This window comes from Lagopus leucura, unplaced genomic scaffold (assembly GCF_019238085.1).
Source record: "Lagopus leucura isolate 7727_CA_CO unplaced genomic scaffold, USGS_WTPT01 Super-Scaffold_73, whole genome shotgun sequence".
NCBI lineage: Eukaryota > Metazoa > Chordata > Aves > Galliformes > Phasianidae > Lagopus > Lagopus leucura.
In genome coordinates this window covers 5182450-5206073 of record NW_024962252.1, presented here as the reverse complement: position 1 = coordinate 5206073, position 23624 = coordinate 5182450, and positions in this window count along the sequence as shown.

Genomic DNA, 23624 nt, shown 5'->3' with positions numbered 1-23624 from the left:
AGGATAGGATAGGATAGGATAGGATAGGATAGGATAGGATAGGATAGAAAGAAAGGACCTTCAAAGGCCATCGAGTCCAACTGCCTGACCAATTCAGGCCTAACCAAAGTTAAAGCACGTGACTGAGAGCATTAATCATGTGCTTCTTGAACACTGAACAATGACCGTCCCTATAGGAAGACTCTTCCAGTATTTGGCCAACCTTGTAAAGAAATGTTTCCTCATGTCCAACCTGAACTTCCCCTGGCACAGCTTTGTGCCATTCCCACCCTGCCATCAATTCCCACGAGCAGAACCTGGCACTTCCTTCTGCTTCCCCTCCCCAGGAACTACAGAGAGCAGTGAGGTCACCTCTCAGCATCCTTTTCTCCAGATCAACAGCCCAAGTGCATCAGCCTCTCCTAATAAGACATGTCTTCCAGCCCTGTTATAGTTTTGTTGTCCTCTTCTGGACAATTTGAAGGACCTTAACATCCTTTTCATACTGTGGAGCCCGAAACTGTACACAGTATTCAAGGTGAGGCTGCACAAATGCTGTAGTGGTAGATTTCTTATGACTGGTTGACTATGCTGTGTTTAATGCTTTGAAAAATGCAGCTTGCCATTTGGTTGTCAGGGCACACTGCTGGCTCATGTTAAGCCTACTGTCACCAGCACCCCAAGATCCTTTTCTGCAGAGCTGAAAGGAACCATCATACCATTATAAATTCTTCTGTGCTTTCCTAAATAGCTATGCAACACCTATGAAGACTCACAAGAACAGTTCATATTCTGTACCACACTATTGGTAATAATCTACACCCATCAGGATCAGATCCTACGCATGAGTCAGAAGTTAGAGCCATTTCTCATAATTTTCAAGTGTACACAAGCACAAAGTCAGTGGCAGGGAAAGGTGAAAGTCTGTGTTTTTTAATATATTCTCTTTGCAAAACACAAATGGCACTGTAATCTCATCATGTTCATATTGCAATTCTTTTGTTGCCTATATTCACATTAAAAATAAATTCATATTAAAAATAACAACACAACATTTGAATTACCTGTTTCTTTTTTAATTTCTTATATGTCTATTTACTTTTTTTTTTTTTTTTAATTGTATTGATTATTTACACAGTAATTACAATCCAGTGCTTCATTTCACTATATCCATTTAGTTTCACAGTTTTTAACCTGAAGTTAAGGTATCATAAAATGGTTTAGGTTTACTCCAGAGTACCGGAGCATATGTTTCACAGAATCACAGAATCACCAAGGTCAGAAAAGACCTACAAGATCATCCAGTCCAACCATCCACCTATCACTAATAGTTCTCTCTAAACCATGTCCCTCAACACAACGTCCAAACGTTCCTTGAACAACTCCAGGGTTTTAAAGTACATTGGGGTATTTGGACAACATGCAGCCATCTCAGAAATAATTTGCTTTGTGCATGGAAGAAATTACTCTGATTTGGAACTAGGATAACAAATTCATCTCAGATTAAAGGGTTAGATAGTTAAAAGTTAGTTTGCTGAGAGGCATCCAGAATTTTCCCAGAATAACCTGTTCATAACTGTTGCCTTAAAAATAAGGAAATTTGAATAAAGTCCACAAGCTAGTAAAAAAAAAACTTTTCAATTCTAACTGCAAAACTCCCATCGGAGACAGTGATACCAGTACTTTAACTTAAGGATATAGTATGAAAAAAAAATTTGACTGTCATGGCACAGCCTTCTTAATGCATTTCATTTCAGATTTCATTGGACCTTGCATAAGCATGACTGATGGAATAGCTTTAATTAGCTGTCAGAAATACATTTACAACATGTTTTCAGGAAAATGCGGTTTCCAGTAAGTGTTCATTTTTTCTACACTTTTTGTTGCGTATGGTACACGTGCAGCGATCTTTGATTTGTCAATATCTAAACAGGTTTCTTACTTCACTGAAGTAATGTTCTGAAGCTTTTAAGTAATTTGAAAGATATTTTGGAGGAAATCCTGGACTTACTGTGGTCAACAAAAATTGCAATACTGATTTCAATAGTAATATTGCTTTCTTGTTTGAAGTATTATGAATTCTTTCATACACATACAGAATGGCTATTCATATAACTTTCTCCTATTTTGTATTAGCATTTGTTTCAAATAGCATCTGAAAGAACTTTAGAAGAAATAACTCTAATGTGAATATACATTTCTATAAGTGTATGTAGGGAGATGTAATTCATGTGAAAATTTAAAATATTAAACTGTACCCAGGATTCTCAAAAGTATATTTATAAGTCTTTCCTGTGAAATTGCTGAAATTTTTAGTCTGGCATAATTTGGAGTAGGGTTAGAAACAAGACTGAGTGTTTCTGAAGATTCCAGACGGTGACTAATTTGGCAAAAGAAGCTCTATTGCTTTTCATGCTGATTAAAAGATCTTTTATTTATTTCAGTGCTGATTATGTCATGAAATTTATAGTGGCTCAAAATTCTGTAGGTATTGGAAGCTGAAGTTTTAGTGATTTGTAAAATTTAACAAGGACAAAATAGTGATGTATTTCCTGAGAATAACATTTTAATGCAATTATACAGACTTAATTTGAATTAGTTATATGGTAATATACTGCTGGATGTGAGTCAGGTTATTAGAATCTGCTTCGAAGAGAGAAAAGAAAACAATATTTGTCTTATAAAGTGTAGGAAGTACTGGCTGTAGCAGTCAATCAACACTTTCCCCCCATTAAATATATGTAGCATTATACTGTAGAGAAGTGAATGGCACAAATATGAAATGAACATTTTTGAAGTCTTTTTAATTTTTTTAATGTTTTTAAGGATTTTTTATGATATGAATTTAATCATTTTTACTGCCTGTTGTTGCCTTATGCAGATTTCATATACATAAGTTTCCTGTATGTAAAATTAATGTAAAATTTCTGTTACATGTTAAACTTAGGAAAATATTGTCCGGCTCAAGATAATTATTTTTCTTTACATATGAAATCAATTTTAGCAGCCTTGGAATTATATAATTTTATAGGTATACTCCATTTCTACTTGTAGGAAATACAATGCTGGCTCTAATACCAAACTAATGTTTTATTTATGAACTACAGGCTTAGCTGTCTCTTGGTTAGCCCTTGAACAAGTTTCCATTCTTTCCTATAGCTTTCTCACCTCCTGTGATATGCAGGCTGATACCTTTCTTTGAGGCAGACTGAAGATTAGCCAAGAGATGCTTTAAAAAGAAAAAATACTCTTTTTTTTTTTTTTTTCTTACCACTTTTTGTACACAACTCTTTAAAGGACTTTGGTGAAATGGAGCAGGATTGTAATAGAATCACAGAACATAAAATGGTTTGGGTTGGAAGGGACCTTTAAGATCATGTAGTTCCAACCCCCTGCTATAGGCAGGGACACCTCCCTCTAGACCAGATTGCTCACAGCCCCATCCAGCCTGGCCTTGAATGCTTCCAGGGAGGGGGCATCCACAGCCTCACTGGGCAACCTGTTACAGTATCTCACCACCCTCACAGTAAAGAATTTCTTCCTACCATCTAGCCTAATTCTACCCTCTTCCAGTTTAAAGCCATTTCCCCTTGTCCTTTTGCTACATGCCCTTCTAAAAAGCCCCTTTCCATCTTTCCTGTAGGCCCTATTCATGTACTGGAAGGTTGCTTTAAGGTCTCCTCAAAGCTTCCCCTTCTCCAGGCTGAAGAGCCACAGCTCTCTCAGCCTGTCCTCATAGGGTCATGACTGTCCAATCCTACACAAAGTTATTAGCAACCAATATTTTATCATTTTCCCCCAGATCTTGTTGCCAGTGTTATATCTTCTTTGATAAATAATTTATTATACAAATTAAGTCTTGCTTGTACGATAAAGTGGGAACAAGAATTTTGTGTTGAGTCACTAATAATTTTGCTTTTCTGGTGGCTAATGAATCTCATGCTTTTGGTCGACAAAATAATGATAGTAAAGTTACTAAATTGCATTTTCCTGTCTGCTTTGCACCTTTTATACTTAGAAGTTCATACATTGCTCATGTAGATAGTATGCTAGCAGAGACAGAAAAGTTACAGGAAACAAATCAGTGAGGGAGTGTATTTAATGAAGGGCACAGATCACCTCATAATGTCTGTAGAAGAGATGTTGCATTGGCTTTGCCTCCTCATTTGCAAAACATGGAATTAGGTGCTTTTATATACAGTTTATTTACTGAATCTTTAGTATTAAGCACATTTTATTGCTTGGTTACACAGAAGTAAATGTGTGAAGCCAGGTTTCCCTGCAAACGCATATGCTGTGCAGGTCAAACACTTTTGGACAGTCATAGGCAATCTCCTCACCTCTTCCAAAATGTCTTGTGTATTTTAACCACATTAGCTCAAAGAACCAGCTAAGGTTGGCTGAGCATGCTGACCCCAATAATCCTTTGGAAGTGAAATGCCTTAACAATCCAAGTGGAATTCACTGAATTTTATCTTTGCAGATCCAGTTTATTACTGTAATGAATGCTAGTTCACTTCCTAACTTCTTGTTAAAATATAATGATTAAAACATTTTCTATAGCTTAAATCATACAACAACATAGGTGCTTCTGTTCCCTCTTTTCACAGAAGTGAAAATACAAGCGTAAGAAAGAAATACACAGCCTTCTACTGGCAAAAGTTATCTCAGAGAAAGATTTGTGAATGTGCTGGTTTTGTGAGATCTTAACAAAGACAGAAACTGATAGCACTGGCTAGAGCCAGGCACGATGCAGGCAGGTGCTAAACAAGCTTCCCCAGATCAGCCTCTGCCAATGCACGTCCCCCAACCTGCAGCACTGCAGCTGTTGCTCTTCGTGCCAAGTTGTGTGGTGCTGGATTGGGGATTTGCAAAAACACATTCTCTGCACAAATACATTTCAGGTCTCCAAAGGGCAGTGAATTAACCCACTGTATCACTTCCAGTGTAATGAATTTTTGGATTCCTCTTTCTAAGCACAAAAGCCTCCTGTGTTTTTTTCTTCAGGACACAGCAATGAGTGTCTCTTCCATTCTTCCTCCAGCTCACTGCTGCGTTTTGTTCTTTGCAGTATTACTGCAGCATACTGCTTTAAGAGATAAACACCTTCTTATTAAAAATAAATCTTTTTTTCTTTTGCATTACATAAAATTAACAAGGTGAGAGAGGAAATATTTTAATAATTCAAGGGCAGATTCTCTACTCTTTGAAGCAGTGATGAGTTCTCTGTGGTGTCAGTGATCTCTAAGTCTGTGCCAAAAGCAGAGGTGCTGGAAAGAGGTATTTGTTTTATCTGACTCTTAAAAGGTGATCATCTCATGGTTTGAAATGTGAGTTATAATCAGAATCACAAAATTGTAGGGGCTGGAAGGGAATTCCAGAGATCATGGAGTCCTACCATCCTGCAAAGCAGGCTCCCTGCAGCAGGCTACACAGATAGGCATCCAGGCAAGTCTTGAATATCTCCAGAAAAGGAGAATCCACGGCCTCCCTAGGCAGCCCGTTCCAGTGAATAATACTGTACAGGAGTCCTGAACAACCATTTGGGTTTAAATCTAGGACACACTTTTTATTCTTTGTTCAACAGCTAGCTTGTAAAGGAGATGTAAGACTTTTTACTGGCAGTGATCTGAAAGGATCATAGTTGTGAACTGGATGATCATGAAAGGAAGTTGTGATGACTTTATGAATTGCCATAAAGTCAATTATTCATTTACAACTATTCATATTCATGTTCTCTATCTTTTTCAAGGAGAGAGTCTTAAGTTCCTGTATTTTATACCAGAAATGAAATGTGCTTTCTGTGTGTGTAGTAAGTAACCTGGTCTCAGCTGACATGCCGTAACCAGTTGCACCAAAGTCTCATTCTGTTTCCAATAATCATCTGATTCAAATAATCGTCTCACTGACGTAGAAGATCTTCAGTTAAAAAAAAATGCTATCATCAGTCTGTGATTAAAAGAAATGTCTTGTTAAACTGTATAGGTTTTTTCTTACAGCATTTTCTCATTCTCAGATTTAAACACAATGCGTAATACTGAGAATTTGAATGTCAACTTTGTTGTCTTTTACCCTGTTTCTTTAATAGGAGCTATCAAACAGTAGTGAGAAAAAGATGGTTGATAGGTTTCTTGGTTTTTTTTTCTTAGAATCAGTTCAAAGTGATCAGGTCCCATCACAGGGATTGTGATTTTAGTAATTCTTGAGAGTTCCTAGTTTAGTTAATATCTTCATTTGATGGAAACATTTTTTCAGGAGACCTATATTCAGTGGTGCCTGCATGTGTCTGTTGCAAGCCTGAAACCAAAAATGAGGAAAGGAACCTCCTGTGCATATTTTCTGTGTGTAGACATAGGAAGAAATTTTAAACATGGAAATTATTTAATATTTTGACAGTCTCAAAACACAGAAAAAGAAATGGTGAAAAAGAAGCAAATCCTCTGCCCTGACTCCCTAAACTGGAACATGGATTTCTGTAAAAAAAAAAAATGAACAGTATTCTCATATGCTAAATATATACAGATCATGAGGTATTTCCCCCTGGAAAAAGAAAAGGAACGTGCTGAATGATACGCTGACAATCTATGAATTAAAATGGAACATAGTGAATGACCTCGGTTTTTTTGAAATTAGAAGAAATTAGACATTTCACCTTCCCAAGGCGATGTATGACTTCAAGTTTGATGTTTGCTGCACACATAATAAGAGGAAAATTTTACCTTGAAAATCTTGCAATCTAAGTGGGATTATAGAATGAGAGAATAAATTATGGTAAGTGACACATACACATGCTCTCTTGTGCTCATCCATTACTTGGTGCCCTTACTGAGTATACCCAGATTACCCACATGCTATCTGATAAACATGGAGCAGCTGTGCTCACTGAGATGAGTCTCTCCAGCCCAACACCTTTTCCCTGGTTCTGTTGACTTGCAGTTGTCAGGGCAGAGAAGCTCAACAGCTGTTGGATTTCTTCTTGTGCAGCTGCTCATATCTGGATATTTAAAGCCTTGCCAACATGTGACTTCCGAGGGCATAGGACACTTTGGAAGTGTCCCAAAACTGGCATCCCATTCACAGCTGTGAAAAAGTTGGACAGATCTAAGCATGTAATTGAATCTGCGGGAACTTTTAAGAATTATTGTGTTGCTTTCACAGAAGTGTAGGGGTTGGAAAGGACCTCTGGAGATCATCAAGTCCATCCTGCTGATAAAGTAGACTTCCTACAGTTGGTTGTGTAGGAAAACATTCAGGTGGATTTTGAATATTTCTAGAGGAGATTCTGCAGCCTCTCTTTACAGCTTGTACCAGTGCTCTGTCACCCTCACAGTAACGTTTTTCCTCGTGTTTATACGGAACTTCCTGTGTTCCAGTTTGTGGAACTTCACCCCTTTTTCTGTTCCTGGGCACCACTGAAAAGACCCTGACCCCATCTGTTTCACACCCACACATTAGATATTTATAAGCATTGTTCAGATCCCCTCTCAGCCTTCTCCAGGCTGTACAGTCGTAGGTCTCTCAGCATTACCTCATAAGTGAAATGCTCCAGGTGCTCACAGGACTTGCTCTAACAGCTCCATATCTTGTCTGTGCCCCAGACCTGTATGCACTCCAGATCGGGCTTCGGAAAAGCAGGATAGAGGAGTATAATCACCTCTCTTGCCTTGTTGGTCACTAAAAAAAGGTAATTTTATATGCTACCCAGGGTATTGCTTGTCATAGACCTTCCACAGAGGTCAGTTTCAAAAAAGTAGTATTATTTGAAAATGTTTGGACTTTTATGTCATTAAGAGTGTTAGTAGGAAAGAAAACAACAGAGTAGGACATCTCACATAACTAATTTTTACCATTCATTCTCCTGGAAATCAATAATACTGGATGAAATTAATCTAAACTTCAGCTGTTCAAATCCTGGGCAACCAATATAAGCTAGTGCTCTCTGTTCCTTCTCTTGCCAAACCAAACAAGGAATTATAAACAATATATATATATACATATATATATATATAATATATAAAACAAATAATAAAGCGGAATAAGGATATCTGACTTAGACTAAAAGAATAACTCTGAGATGAACAAAAAGAGATGAGGTGAATCCTTCCTCTTTGAATTCTGCTAAATGGAAATGCTAAAGCTGCACTCATAAGAACATTTAGCCATTTTCCTCTGAATTAGATCTATTGCTCAGTGAAATCACTAAGAAAATTTCTAACAGTTTCAATTAGTACCCATGTTGGTCCTCAATTTCTGCATTCAGTTGTCAGTAACAGACTTATCTCTTATACCAAGAAGTTATCACTATTTTACAACCAGATGAACTGGTGGCTCAGCAGTAAGCAATAAACGTGGTACCCAGGGACAAGCTATGCCAACTTATTGACAATTACGTTCTCTAAGTTGATCCAATTGCAGATGTTAAGGAAAGATATTTTAACATAAGGATATCATTTATTGTCAAGGTGGACACCAGTTTTGCAGTATGTTGGGTGACTGAAAGTGATTAGTACATGATAAGAGAGCAGAAACAAGAAGAGGAAAACACCAGAGTAGTTTAAGAGATTAAAGGCAATCTAAGAGTTAACAGCAATTCCCAAAGAAAAAGCATATCAGGAAGAACAATAAACACAGCATAATAGTGCCACTTCCAAAGAAATATTTCTCCAGTACACAACAAATACACAGGTCCCTGACAAGATAAACTATAGAAAAGTGTGCAAAGAAATTCAAGATGATGAATTACACTTAAAAATAAGCCCTATCTTGCAAGATTTGTAAAGTAATTAGTAAATTAAATATGTGGGTATTAGCCAAGATGAGTACTGTAAAATACGCTTGTGTTAGCGTGCATAAAAGCATAAGAGATACTAGCAACTGAGAAGCTGCTAAAATATAGAACTTTCTAATCTGCACAGGTAAGTTATTGCCTTTGATTATGTATAGTTTCTGGTATGTGTTTTGAAAACCATCAGCTAAAATGAAGTCTACATTATGTGGTCTCCTTTAAGAGAGATGCTTTACTTTTGAGGAGCTCAAAGCTTGTACTTTTTCATGATGCAGTTTACAAGCAGCTTGCAGTGGCCACTGCCGCATTTGTAACATATTTAAACAACAGCAAATTCAGCCATAAAATGTATCCTACTTTTCCATTTTAAGATGGGCTCAGGCCACAGAGACAGTGCTGCCCTCACGTGCTTACCTAATATTCTCCTAATGACAGACCGTGTTTCTTCAGCTAAAAGCTGTCTCTTATATACCTTGCATACTGCACTGTTCTTCACTCTGTGATGCAAGACTTTGTCTCTTCCCTTTTGTCATTCTTCACCAAGTCCCAGCCAGAAAATGAGGTTTGCTGAGAGCACGAGAGCCATGTTGCTGTACACTGTTTAAAGTAGATTGACTTGTGTTTCTGAAGCTGAACAGCCAGAGGGTTTAATCTCACATTCTTGGGGTACGTATCAGAGTAAAACTGATGAAAACATGGCATTAAAGCAGTAAAGAAGGGGACCCAATTTAGAGGCAGGAAGCCAGATGTTAATTAATAAAACCAACATAACAGGGCTCACTAAGAACATTCTTTCAGCTGCCTGTTTGTAGGCCGCTCCCCAGTTAATCAGTTCTGCTGCATTAAATTTCTTTAAAAGAAATTTTCTTCCCTGGTTGCTTAGAACCCTGTTGAATCAAGTGAAAGCCCTGTAAGGGGTGGCGAGCAAGGCCCGAAAAGTAATTTATAGAACGTTACAACTCTGCCACTGCCTTCACCACAGTTCAATTTACATCTGCAAATGCCCCTGCCTGTTTCACATAGACAATTAGGCTCATTCTGTATGTTGCGTTTGCTCTGAGGGCTCTACGTTGGGAGCAGCATGAGTTTTTGCTTGTCAGTCCACAGCGGTAGAAGGACACAGTAGTACTGACATGACTCTGCTGCCACCACTGTAGCTTCACCCATGCACTGGCATCAAGTCACTGTAATGATAAGTGATTGTTTGAAGTTCTTTGCATTTAAACCTCCCAGGATTTTACTCTGTATATTATTTCAACTAGAATGATGCGTTCTATTTAGTTGTACACTGAAGAGAAGCAGAAACTACAAAGGAAAACTTGTACTTTTAGTCGTCAGTAAAGTATTGATTAACCAATTTAAGTGGGTTATTTTTCTATATTTTAAGTAATCCTTATATTAAGCTAGTGCCTGGAGACTCCTCTGGCTGTTGTCTTGGATGGAGTGAGAACTGGCACCAAGCACACATGCCCCAGAGGTTAGAGTCTTAGACTGTGGGTTTTTTTAATGTATAGGTTACCTGAAAACAACAAATAATTTGTGTCCCTTCAGAAAGTAATTGATAATAAAATAAAAATAGTCTGTTTTCTTTCCAAAATCACTTAAAGAATTTTTTGCAGATATGCAACCAAAACCTAACCTGCTGGAGAGCAGTATGTTCTGAAGGATCATAGGCAAGAATAATTTAATTGCTGTTGGATACTGTTTATAGTTTGACAAAGCAGAGGGTTTTTGTTAGTATCTGTAAGTAAATGTGTGAAATTCTTGTATTTCAAAGGTAGGAGTATGCTGCAAAGGCAAGAATAGAGCATGTTAGACTTGCAAACACAGGTAAGATTATAATAGTGGAAATACAGGGCTATGCATCTCTGAGAGAGGGCTGTGCTTCTCTGTAGCTGTGACAGACACATGAATGCTCCCAGATCATTTTAGACAAACACCTCTATCCTCAGGATTTCATATTAGTTAGCTGAGGCAGCTTCCTGCTTAGCTCTTGGTAAACTCTGAAATGCCACGGTCTCCCTGTGAGTTCTTTAAGGTTCCTCCACAACCACACATAATTCTGGACTGTGGAGTTCATAACCTGTGCTGGGCATTCATTTATTGTCCTTTACAGAACTGGAGCTGTGCTGTTCACTCGCATTTTTGTCTCTGATGACAGGGCATTTTCAGCTGTGATAAGCTTTCTGATTGCTAAGGTTATCAGCTTGGTGACTTTACATAAATAAAGTTTTCCAAAGATGAAAAATGACAATGATAAAGGAAATTCTTTCTGTTTACCAAAATGTAAAAAAAAAAATAAAAATAAAAAATTACACAGCTTTGCATAAATGCTGAGAAGTCAGAAAGCTCTGTTTTATGTCAAATTGGGAAAAGAATGACAGAACAACCCAGTGAACCCTGATCTGGGAGAGGAAAACCTTTTATTTTCCCCTTAATGATTTCAAATCCTTTGGGGGAAGAATTGTGAGAGTGAAGGAGGAGCAAAGAAGAGGTCAACACCTTTGAGTGATAAGATAACATTTGCTTGGGGGCTGGCAAGGTGCAAGAAGAGCAGAAAAAAAGAGTAAACAGTGATGCTGACTTCAAAAAAGAAAGCAGAATTGCAGAAACTGGTTTATTGAATAATACAGCAGCAGAGCAGCTTTAAAAAGCTTATTACTCCTTTGTGTAGGTTAAAGATACAGTTGATACTTCTGTCATACTTGTAGTGGTTCTGATCCAAAGTAATAAAATCAAAGAAAATGCCCCCATTAAATCCAACAAGCTCTGGATCAACCCCCTGATGAACTGTGCTGTTCAGTGTCTTATAGCTGAGCTACTCTAGCTGTCAAATAACCAACAAGTCTCTCCCCTGGGTAGCTTGGCATATAACCCTTAGGTATCCTTACAAATCAACATGGGGAATGACATGCAAAGAAAGGAAAATGGGCATTTCTGATGTCAGACACCATCCGTCTTCAATTAAGTTAGCTTCCAAAATGTTTCAAGTATCCACGCTCTTTTTGAAAGCCCAATTGACCCAGAAGTCTCTAACAAAGCAGTCCTTAAAATTAGCTGCATAGTTAGTTTGTTTGCTTGATGGGGGGTTCTTAGCACCATAAACCCCAGTGCAGAAGTTAATAATTTCATACATTATCACTTTAAATATGCAATAGAAAACTCGAGGCAGCTGTTTGAACTTCCTTTTAAAGGAGGACAGATTGCTTTTATTGTGTATGCTACTTCATGGCTTGTTTGAGGCCAAGGCAATTAAGGGATGAATGACTTCCCTTTAGCTGTTGATGTGTAGGCCTGTCGTCGTGTGTGTGTACTGTTTTGGGCTTTTTTGTTGGTGGCGATGGGGTGTTTGTATGTGTGTGCGTTTTTGTTTTGTTTGTTTCCTTGTTTGTTTTTTAGTTGCATTTTATTTATTTTTTATTTACTTATTGTAATAGAACATGAGGTCATGTGATAAAGCAACAACAAAGCTTATAGGTAAAAAAAGAAGGATCAAAAAAAGGAAAGGTCTCTGCTGTTTTTATTGTCTTACAGATGATAGAATTAAAATAAATTACATTTCTATGGATATTATTCTTCCAATTTTACAACTCCAAGTGTGGGTGTGGTTTTGTGTTGTGAACACCACAGGTGAGAAGTCAGCAAACTTGTCAAACGAAACTAACTTTTTTCCTTTTGGAATATAATGGTCTCTGTAACAAGAAAAATTGTTAGCTAATTAAAAAGATTTTCAATTTTTTCATTTTTCTTCTCTTGTGCTATAGATGGTCTCACCAAATGACTATAAATAACTGACTAAATAAGTGCATTTGGCATTTTATTTATCAGCAAGGTAGTTCATGAAAACTTTTCCTTCCTCCTAATTTTTTTTTTTTTTCCTTTTCTTGGAAGATTAAATAGAGTTGCTAATTTCCAAAGAAGCAAAAGTCCTAGGACCAAACCTATAATGAAACCTACTGACAACTCATAAGAAAGTGTCACAAAGAAAAAATATATGTAAGTTGTACTCTGAAAGTAATGCCTCTAACTTATTTGCATGGAAACTACAACAGATACAAAGAGCATAAAGACACTTTTGATAGAGCAGATTCTCAGCTACATAACACTATTTTCAGCATAGTCAGCAAGCACTATTAGTGATGAACAAGAGCCCATGGATTGTTGGTGGGATGGTTCAACATCCGCTGCCATACCACCAACATCTGCCTCTGAGCTCATGGACCAAAAAGGAGGCATTAATTTCAGAGCAGCCCTTGTATTTTTGTTCTACAAAACTCACAAAAAAGTCCCAGCCACCAAAGCAAATATGTCTAATGGTATTTGATACACCTTGGGTACATGATATGTTGGAACACAACTGTCACATGACATGATACTTGTTGGACAACTGCACCCTTCTGGAGGGATTGATACTTCAAAAGGCACTAGCACCTCTAGAAACATAGAATGAACATAGAATAACCTAAGTTGGAAGAAACACAGAAGGATCATTAAGTCCAGCCCCTGGCTCCAGTTGGGAGCACACAAAATCCAAACCCTATGTCTGAGATGGTTGTCCAAATGCTCCTTGAATGCCTGTACGTGGGGTCAGAGAAAAAGAGTACTTAGCTTTATCTACATGACTATTTTTATTCTATGTAATTTAGTATTTGAATGAACATAATTGGTAAGATTGAAAAGGTTTCATGAAAGGTTTTGTTTCATTGCCTGCGTTTTCTGTTAAGATTTTTGGTCAAAACTGGCATTCTTTTGATTTTGACTACTGATACTTCCTAAATAACTATGAAACATAACTTTCTGAAGTTGATTTTGTTTAATATATTGTCTGTCTTTGCCTACTGCATAGAGTATAAAATATGTAATGTAATCAACAATATCTTGAATCAGTAATCCAAGAAAATATTATATTTTTCTATGTTGGAGGAAAATGACTTTTTACCTTGCTAGCGTGACAATATATATGCTGAATTATATTACATTTTTTCCTTTAATTCAAAGTCAAGAATTCAAAAATGCTCATTAAAAATGGTGAAGAAATCTTGGAAAGCACTTAAAAAGCCTTTTTAGGTTAATTTGCATAGTTTATTTTTAGAACCTTAATTAGCAAGTATCCATAATTGTTTTCCTTCCCACTTGCATTGCAATTTCCCATGCAAATATAAATTAGGAAATGCTATTTTTACTGCATCAGAAGGACTGTGTATGCAGATAGCACTTGAAACCAATTGTCATACTGTGAAGTTTAATCTTCTGGAGTTTTCTGGTACTACATTCTGGTGAACTGTCAAGGGGTAAAATATGCTTTGCTTATTTGAAAAACTCTCAGCAATGAGTACAAAATTTACCTAATTGAAATTTTTCACTGTTGATGGAGAGGGCAAAGGTTTCATATGTGGACACCTGCAAACACAGAAACAGCTAGTGGTGGTTCCTCAGTCATTTGTACAAAATCACACAGAATCGTAGGGGTTGGAAGGGACCTCCAGAGATCATCGAGTCCAACCCCCCTGCCAAAGCAGGTTCCCTACAGCAGGTCGCACAGGTAGGCATCCAGGCAGGTCTTGAACATCTCCAGAGAAGGAGACTCCACCACCTCCCTGGGCAGCCTGTTCCAGTGCTCCGTCACCTCACTGTAAAGAAGTTCTTGCGCACATTTGTGCAGAACTTCCTATGCTGCAGTTTCCGGCCGTTTCCCCTTGTCCTGTCTCCACTCACCACTGAAAAGAGTCCGGCCTCGCCATTCTGCCCCCCACACCTTAGATATCTGTAGACCTGGATCAGGTCCCCTCTCAGTCTTCTTTTCTCAAGGCTGAACAGTCCCAGTTCACTCAGCCTTTCTTCATAGGAGAGATGCTCCAGGCCCTTCACCATCTTCGTGGCCCTCCGCTGGACTCTTTCCAAGAGATCCCTGTCAAAATAGGTGAGCATACCAAAGAAAAGTAACAATCTTTGATACTGATGCAGAAAATAACCCTTCCTCTTGCCAATGTCTTGAAATAAATTCATAAAAATTATATTTTTTCCTCTCTTTACAGCATATGCTCCCCCAGTTCTTTCTTAATATCCTCTCCAGTGGATTTGTGGGTCTGAACTTTGTGCTGTTGCCAACTGATGTACCACCACTGAAAAAGCAGCATGCAGTTCTTAAAGCAAAATAAAGAAGGGGAGAGAGAGAAATCTAAGCAGCCGGATTGTTATTTCAATCTTTCTTTATTTGTCTGTTATTTTTGTTGCTGTTTATCTATATTGAACTCATCTACCTGGATTCTGTGTTTGTAAAACATCTTTGATCTTCGTGCTTTCACTTTGACTTCCTTTTCTCTTACCAATGCTTTTTTTTTTTTTTTTTCCCCACTCTTTCTCAGAGTTTCCTGTAAAGATACTTTCTAAAAACTGTCAGAAAGCATCTTACATATGTGGGTGCGTCTTCAAAGAATTGGCATTTGTAGGACACATTTTACATATGAGTTTAGGGTTAGGGAAGTTACTTCATCTGTTGAGTTACAGAAATAGAGGAATATAGCTAGTTAATTTATACTGAAACATTTTTCAATAATTGTTACTGTCAAATCATGAAATAGGAGAAAGTTGAATCAGGTCGAAACAATAGTTCTACTTCATCTTCTCCATGGAAAATGGGTATTTGTTATTCTAGTCTCAGTTCTTAAGAGGTGGTCATAACTATTCACTGTAGAAAAATTAATCATTCTTTTAAAATTAAATCTCTTTGTAAAATTAGTAATCTCTGTAACAAAGGCGGTGATTTTATCCTTGCAAAATCAGGATATGTGATTTTTAAATTAACAGATTTTAATTTTTGGTTATGACTTTTCTTTGTCAGTGGTTAATATTTCCTTCATCTACCAAAAAGCAGCACTTTGCTATTTACTCTTACATAACTAAAATCCAAAAAGTTATTAGTCTGGTGTCATAAACACAGTACCATCTATTTTGCTTGAATACAACAACACTGCAGTAATCTCTGATATTCAGCCTACCCAGGGGTATATTCATGGGAATCTTTTTTGAAGAACAGTGAGATTAGAAGATGAATGAAGGAATGAAACCACTAGAACTGTCCCAATAGTATAAGATAATGGCACCATCCCAGAAGTTTATAAGTTTTTTTGCACCCTGCAAGAGCTTCCTGATGATATCACAGAATCACAGAATCACAGAATTGTAGGGGTTGGAAGGGACCTCCAGAGATCATCGAGTCCAACCCCCCTGCCAAAGCAGGTTCCCTACAGCAGGTCGCACAGGTAGGCATCCAGGCAGGTCTTGAACATCTCCAGAGAAGGAGACTCCACCACCTCCCTGGGCAGCCTGTTCCAGTGCTCCGTCACAGCTGTTTGAAAAGAGATATCTGACTAGCTTCTACCTTTCTTAAAAAATCATCCCGAATACTGAAAGTGTACAGACTTTCATTTCAAGACTCTGCTATGCTACAGTTACACCAAACAATCCCAACTGAAATGCTCTGAAGTAAATGAAACCAGCATTCACATACAGTTAAATAAGAATGTTTCTATTCTCGTGGGTTTTAATCTAATATACAATATAAAATAGGCTGACATTTTTAGTATAGAGATAACACTGACAGCCATTAACAACAAAGAGTTGATTTAACCACAGATTGAAAGAATATGAAAAGGTCAAGATAAAATTCCTCCCAAACATTGCATGCTTAATGATACACAATACAAGACTTAGCAGCTCTTTATGATGAAGTAAAGGAATACTATAGAACGGGGAAGTTTTACACAATGTTTAATTCATGGAATACTCAAATAAGTATGCAAATGGAAGGTTGTTTCTGTATTAGATATCACAAATACACTTCAACTATATGCAGTGTTCCTAATAAAGCAAATAGCTTTATGTTTTAGTTAACAAGAACAGAAAAGGTTTGGGATGAAATAAATCTTCACATGAAATTTAATTATAATAATTATAGTAGTGTTAAAAAACACTAAGTAACACTATTTCATTTGCACATTTGTAGAAATTTGTTTCTACTCATACGAAGACGTGATTCATTCAATATGATCCCTTTCTCCTGTGATACTCATATCACAGAACAGTCGGAAGTGGAAGGAACTTTATAGCCTATGTTGTTCCAACCCTCTGACAAGAGTCACCTTCCTAAACCATGTTGCTCAAAGCTCCAGGAACAAACATTCACAGATACTCTGGGCAACCTGTTACAGGGTCTCACCGCTCTTACTGTGAAGAATTTATTCATGTATCTAATTTAAACTTATCCTTTTTTTAGTTTAAAACTGTTACCACTTGTCCTATTGCTGTACTCTCTGATAAAGTCTTTCCCTGACTTTCTTGTGGGCCCCCTTAAGTACTGGGAGGTTGTTATAAGGTCTTCCCAAGGGCTCCTCCTCTCCAGGAGTGTAAGAAACATTTGAAAAATAGAAACAAATAAAAAATAAAATACAACATATTTTGTATATCTTAAACAAGGTTATTCACTCAAATTCAGCAATATGATACTGAGAGCAGATTTTTTTACACAGCTAATGAGTTTGTATTTCCAGTTTGTCTTCCACTATTTTTCACTTCATTAGTACAACCAAAACAGGTACGTAAATTACCTCTTTCTAAAAAATTCTGATATATAAGCTCAGATAAGGACAGAACACAACTCAGAATGCTTATTAGTGGGTTGCAGCTTTTTATTTCAACTGGATAATCCAAACAAAAATTAACAACCTACATTTCTGGGCTCCCTTGACAATCCTCTAAAAATACCACAAGAAATAAATACACCCACCTGTTTCGCCCACACAATTAACTACTTGTTATTAATAATAATAATAAATCTTGTATGATAAACAGAGCAAATAGAACAGAAACAAAAATATTTTCAGTAGTATACTTCTCAAGTTATTACTATGCCTACAGGTAAAGGATGCATTTCAATGCACCTCAGCATCTGACAATTCAAAAAGAGAAGTGAATGAAACCCATTTTTCTCAAACATTTGTAAACCATTCATTCTTGAAATCAGGGAACATACAAAATAATCCAATAAATAAATTTAAGCCTAAGCAACACAGTGTGACCTTGCAGCTGATTCTGCTTTGTGCAGGATGTTAAAGTGAAGACCTCCTGATGTCCCTTCCAGGCTGAATTATATCATATGAAGTAGGTATGTTTTTTGTGAAGAGGTTCAAAACTTTTCATACACATCTGCAGTGCTCAAATGTTGTAAAAAAAACTTACAAAGAAGACAACACAGCCAACTTCTAGTCACATATAAGGATGATAAATAAACAACAATCAACATTCAGTTATTTATTTGTTCTTGAAAAAATCAAACATTTTCTGAAACAGACCAGGCATTTTCCAGCAGTTCCCATGTATGAAAATTAAAGTAGTTTCTATACAGTGATAAATGAAACTGTATCACTGATTTGGAGGCATGACTGGAGCAGACAAATACCACAAGATTAAGTGCCAAATGAATTATCAGTGTTACACAAGAACTTTTCAGATCAGAAAGGGAATTCTGATTTTTTCAACTCCTATTTCTGCAGTGATAAAGAACAAACAAAAGTTGAGTTTTGTACGTCCGTCTAGATTTCTTCATTTAATTAAAAATGTCAGTTTGAAGAAGTGTGCCAAAACTGATGCACTGCAGAAACAGGTCCAGGCTGGGTGTGTGAGAGATGCAGAAAATAGTGAAACAGTATTGATTATTACAGACCAAAACAAACAGTCATCAGTCTGGCACCAACCTCTTCTGATTTAACATTTGTTATCTATGCTATTATAATAATAGTGTGATTTTTTTTTTTTGTAATTATTTTTTAAATTTCATAATTGGTGAGGTTTAAAAGACTCAACAAACGTCATCTTCATAATGGTATTTTGGCAATTTCTGTATGAAGGTGAGCTTGGTTGAAGCTGATCCTTTAGAAAATTGTTTACCATTAATTAAAATTCTCAGAACATTTTATACAGTGCTACGGAGTACTTTCTATTTTTCTAAATGCATTTATTTATTTGAACTCCAGTAGATTTATGGCAAATAAGTTTCCCTTCTTCCAACATTTGCTGAGCCATGGATTTTAGCAGAGGGAACTCACTAATTTACCTACCTGATAAGAAGGTGAGTTTTAATCTTTCTAACAGAAAAACATGTAGGAGGCACATTTCCACACCATATGCAAGGACTACTATATTGTTGAAAAGCCACGATGATATAAAATGATTTAATAAAAAGATAAATACTCCTTTCTGTATGTGAGCCATTATATGAACAGGCAGATAAATAAATGGCAAAGCTTATTGAAGAATATAATCAACAGACATTGCTGGCTGACATTCACAGGAAAGAGGAAGTGGATGATGTGCAATCTGATAAAGATCATTGCTTTTAAGCAATGAAAATTTTGGTTAAGAGTTTTGAAAAGCTTTGAAATAGATAAAGTGGTATGCTGAAAAAGAAGATGTAAAAGAAGGGAATTTGAAATGTGCCTAGTCCTGGTTTGGCAGCAATAGAGTAATTGTTAGTCAGTACTGGTGCTAAGAGATGAGCACATAGCAGTGTTGGCAACTGCTAGAGCTAATAAAATCTGGTCCTAAGTGTGCTTCTACAAGAGACTGTTCTTCCAGATTCAGAAGAAAAGCCAGAGTATCCTTTGCCATCAGCCTATCTGGATCTGATCATTCATTCAGTCTAGCACTAAAGCTACATATAACACCAATGATGAAAGATGAAATTCAGATAAGAATCTTTGTAACATCAATGACATCTCTCTTCCCTTCTCAGGAATGATAAGTATACAATGGAATTGTGCAGTGACTGTGAAGTACAGCATAAACTAATAAGCTGTACTGATTAGTTTTCTGTTCAGAGTACCAGACTCACTGGCCATATTGGCTTTTCATATTGGCCTAGGTTTCATACTGGGTTTCATATTGGCTTGTAGATAACAACCAGTGCTGCCAAGGTGAATAGAAGCATGGAATAACTAAGGTTGGAAAAGACCACTAAGACCACCTAGTCCAAACATCAACCCATTCTCACCATGCCCACTAACTATTTCCCTCAGTGCCACAGCTCCATGTTTCTACAACACCTCCAGGTATGGTGACTCCACCATAGAATCATAGAATCATGGAATCATTAGGGCTGGAAAAGACCACTAATATCTCTGTGGCCTGATTACTTCTTTGTTGCAAATATATTTTTTACTAATGCACAATTCATGAGTGCACTGCATTCCAGAACGCTCCTGCTGTCACAAGTAGCTTTAAAACTTCACTTAGGAACTCACATAGAATTTGAGGGAGAAAAAAAAGTAATTTTCATTGTCTCCAATTTCTAAATAGAAAGATGATATTCAAGCAAACCCTTTGATTATTTTTTTTTGCATTTGTTTTCCCACACCTTTATAATGTTATTTATTTGATGAATACATTTGCTAGAGAATCTCAGCAATATTAGTGAAGTGATTGTCTTGAGTACGAGCAGATTGAAATAAAACCTCCCAAGAGCCTTGATACTAGTATCTGTGGTTTCTTTGTAATGCTAGATATCATCCTGACATTATATATTTCTCATTAATCTTACTATGATTTTTTGCTTTGAACCAATCAAGTCTCTTTACAATAAAGCTTATGACTCTACAATACATAAAAATCTATGATAGGGATATTAAGTTGACAAAAATTGTTTCCCTTTAGTAATCTTTAATAACACATCCTTTACCTAAATTACTCCAACCAGAAGATTTCTTTTATCAGTGAGCAAGAGACCTCCATGATAACCTGGCAGCACCAGTACTGCACTTTTGAGCAGTGTGAGTGGTGAGATATCAGATGGAGAAATAGGAGTTAAGATGTTGCTTAGCTGTCTTTTTAATTTTAGTGTTAGGAACAAACAGTGGTTTGATGAAACCACTTAAATGAGTTGTCATTTAAACAACTCATCACAAAGCAGAACATTTTGGAAAGATCTGCAGGTAAACAGAACTCCTGTAGAGCTTGTCTTTGCTTCACTAGCAGTCTGGAATGAACTTCTGGTGTTGCTCAGTAACAAAGTATGATGGGATTGTAATCCACATCTTCCAATATTTGATCCAAATTGATCTCAGGTGTCAATGAAATTCAATTTAAGTGAGGAATGACTTCATTTCCTCCCAGGCTTCTGTCATTCTTTGTGAATGACTCTCAGGATGTAGTCCTAAATAAACTAGAAGGGGGGTGAAAAGATCTGAATAAAATTACCTCTGTAATAACCTATAATTCTTGCAACGCTCTGTAGACTACAGTTGGAGATTTTGTGTCAAATGTGGAATTAATTTCCACCTGGGTAATTTTTATACAAGCCTGTAACATAATAATAAATTTACAGTGGCTGACAGAGCTACCTGTTCACCTCATTCAGGTTAGGTCAACATTATTGAAAAGCTATGCCCTGGAAATAGTTTAATTTAATGTCTGCTGATCTGCACTTTGATTTTAACAGCATCTATAACTTGCAATGAATTTGTAATATGAACATAAATTATAAATTTACAGCAAAGCTATCCAGCTATTCTATCATGAAAATGATTATAAATTAACTATCAACATTCGTAGAAAGGAACTACATCTGTAAATTGCCTTCTGAAGTGCTTTACTTATGAATTTAAGCTATGAACTCCCAAGCTTCCATCTCCTACTGAGCATTTTTTGGGGGGGAATGGATGCTCTGATTCTTTGAGGTAAACCAATGATATTCCTATGATTTTCATTCCTGTGGATACACCAGTTTATACAACGGTAAATATGGTTTGTACTGATGTGACTTTGTGCTATATAACCTAGACTCAGCTTGAGTTTTAGCAATTGTCAATCTCTAGGTACCTATGTTTCTATTTCTATGCCCAAAAACATTTTTTTTAAATAGTATTGTGCTTTTATTTTTTAACTTCACACTTGTCAGAATCACAGATAAGTTAATACTCTGTCTCATGGGCTTCTCTTCTATATGCTGTACCAGCCCTGCTTTGGGAGAACCCTCAGGATGCTTAGGGTCTTGAGAATGTTTAGGATTCTGATGTTACTTTGGGAGTGTATGGATTGCAACAAGCTAAAGCCCTTCCTTTATTCAGTTCTTGAAGGTTGAGTAGACACTGAATGTGGGAAAACTTCGTTCAGTTCCTTCCTCTGCACAAATTAGATGAGCTTCTTACTCACCATCTCTTAAAAAGCAGCTTTCACCTCCAGATTTTAGTGGGGTGATGTTGGAAATATTTTGGAAAAGCAGCGGGGCATCGCAACAGCACTAGCTCAGTATTCTTACTGCCTCACTTTGCTTTCCCCTCTTCAGGACATTTCATGGCCAGAGCACAGGAACATGAGAGGTGAGACACGGTATGTGTGTTTCAAGAGAGATATTGATAAACTGAAGAGTCCAGAAGATGGCAAAAACATCAGCGATGAGAATAATCTGAAAAGCCTACAATTATTTAGTATAAATAAATGAAGTCTGAGGAGTTTTAGCATACATTAAATGTTGCCGATTGCAGAAAGATTGTATATTGCTCACTATATTGGTTGCAGGTGATAAATTGGATAAAAAGGCAGCAAGGAGGTAAGTTTGGAAAGAATGTTACTTTAAGCAAGCATTGTCAAGCATTGGAACAGAATGCATCAGAGGTGGAGGTAGCTTACAAGAGCTGATTAGATCAATATCTGTTGGGAATCGCTCTTGCTATGTTAGAATGGTAGTAGGTTTATTGTGCTGTGTATATCATATGATTTGTGAATAACTCTTCTATCTGGACCCAGTGAGCTCTTTGGACTTAGATTTAGTCTGAGTTCAGGCTGTGATGTGATTCAGAAGTTCCCTTCGTAGATATGTTCTTCTCTAACTTCTCACCTGTAACCAGATGGATTAAGGAAAAGTGTGTGCTAAAGATTATACAGAATACAAATGCTATCTGTTTGGAGCATTAGTCTTGGGGTCTGAAGACCAAGATGGTTCATTTCAATCAGACCCTATTAGTACAGCCCTGTAAAGCATGCAAATACTATGAGGCTATTAACATCTTAAACAAGTATTTAAAATAGTTGCATCAATACCTCGGAATTGTTCACCATCAGTGAATTTGCTCTTGTGAGCCCCGCAATGAATATCTCTATTGCCTCACTTTCCTGAGTGTAAACTAAGCACAAAGATGAAATGACTTTCTCAGAGTTGCACAGGAAGCTTGTGGCCCAGCTTGGGAGCTGAACATAGCAATAAAGCCACAAGCCTTTTGCTTCCTCTCTAAATCATTTCTAACCATCAGCATAAAGCTACAACAGTTCTGATGAGAGGGAGATGTTTTGTTACTGAGATGCTCTTGAGATGCATAAAGTAGCAGGACTGTCTCAGCTGTGTCATATACAGGTATTTATTACAAAGTGTTCTCAAAACAAAGTGAAAATCAAGCCTACAGCCAAGAAGCCTGGAGTGTAATAAGATGAACTCTGAGTTATAATTGCAGGTGTAATTCAGAGGTTGAGAGGTGAAATGCACAACTCAAGATTACTGGAACATCCTGTCTCTAGTGAAGACTGGTGCGTTTACATGCAGAATGTGCCACCAAAAGATCTTAGTAAGCAAAAAACCATAACTTATATTCATTTGGGGCTCATCTCTGAAAAAGAGATCACTCATAATTCAAAGAGGAAATAGCAAGCGTTTGCAGGGCAGGAGGAGAAGGAACAAACTATATTCACATTGTCTGTACATCTAACCAACAGAAAATATTTATCAATACACAATACAAATGGTTTTCTTTCACATAGTTGAGACTTCTCTCAGATTCGGAACTATCCCAAATGAGTTTATTTTTGAATAAATGAT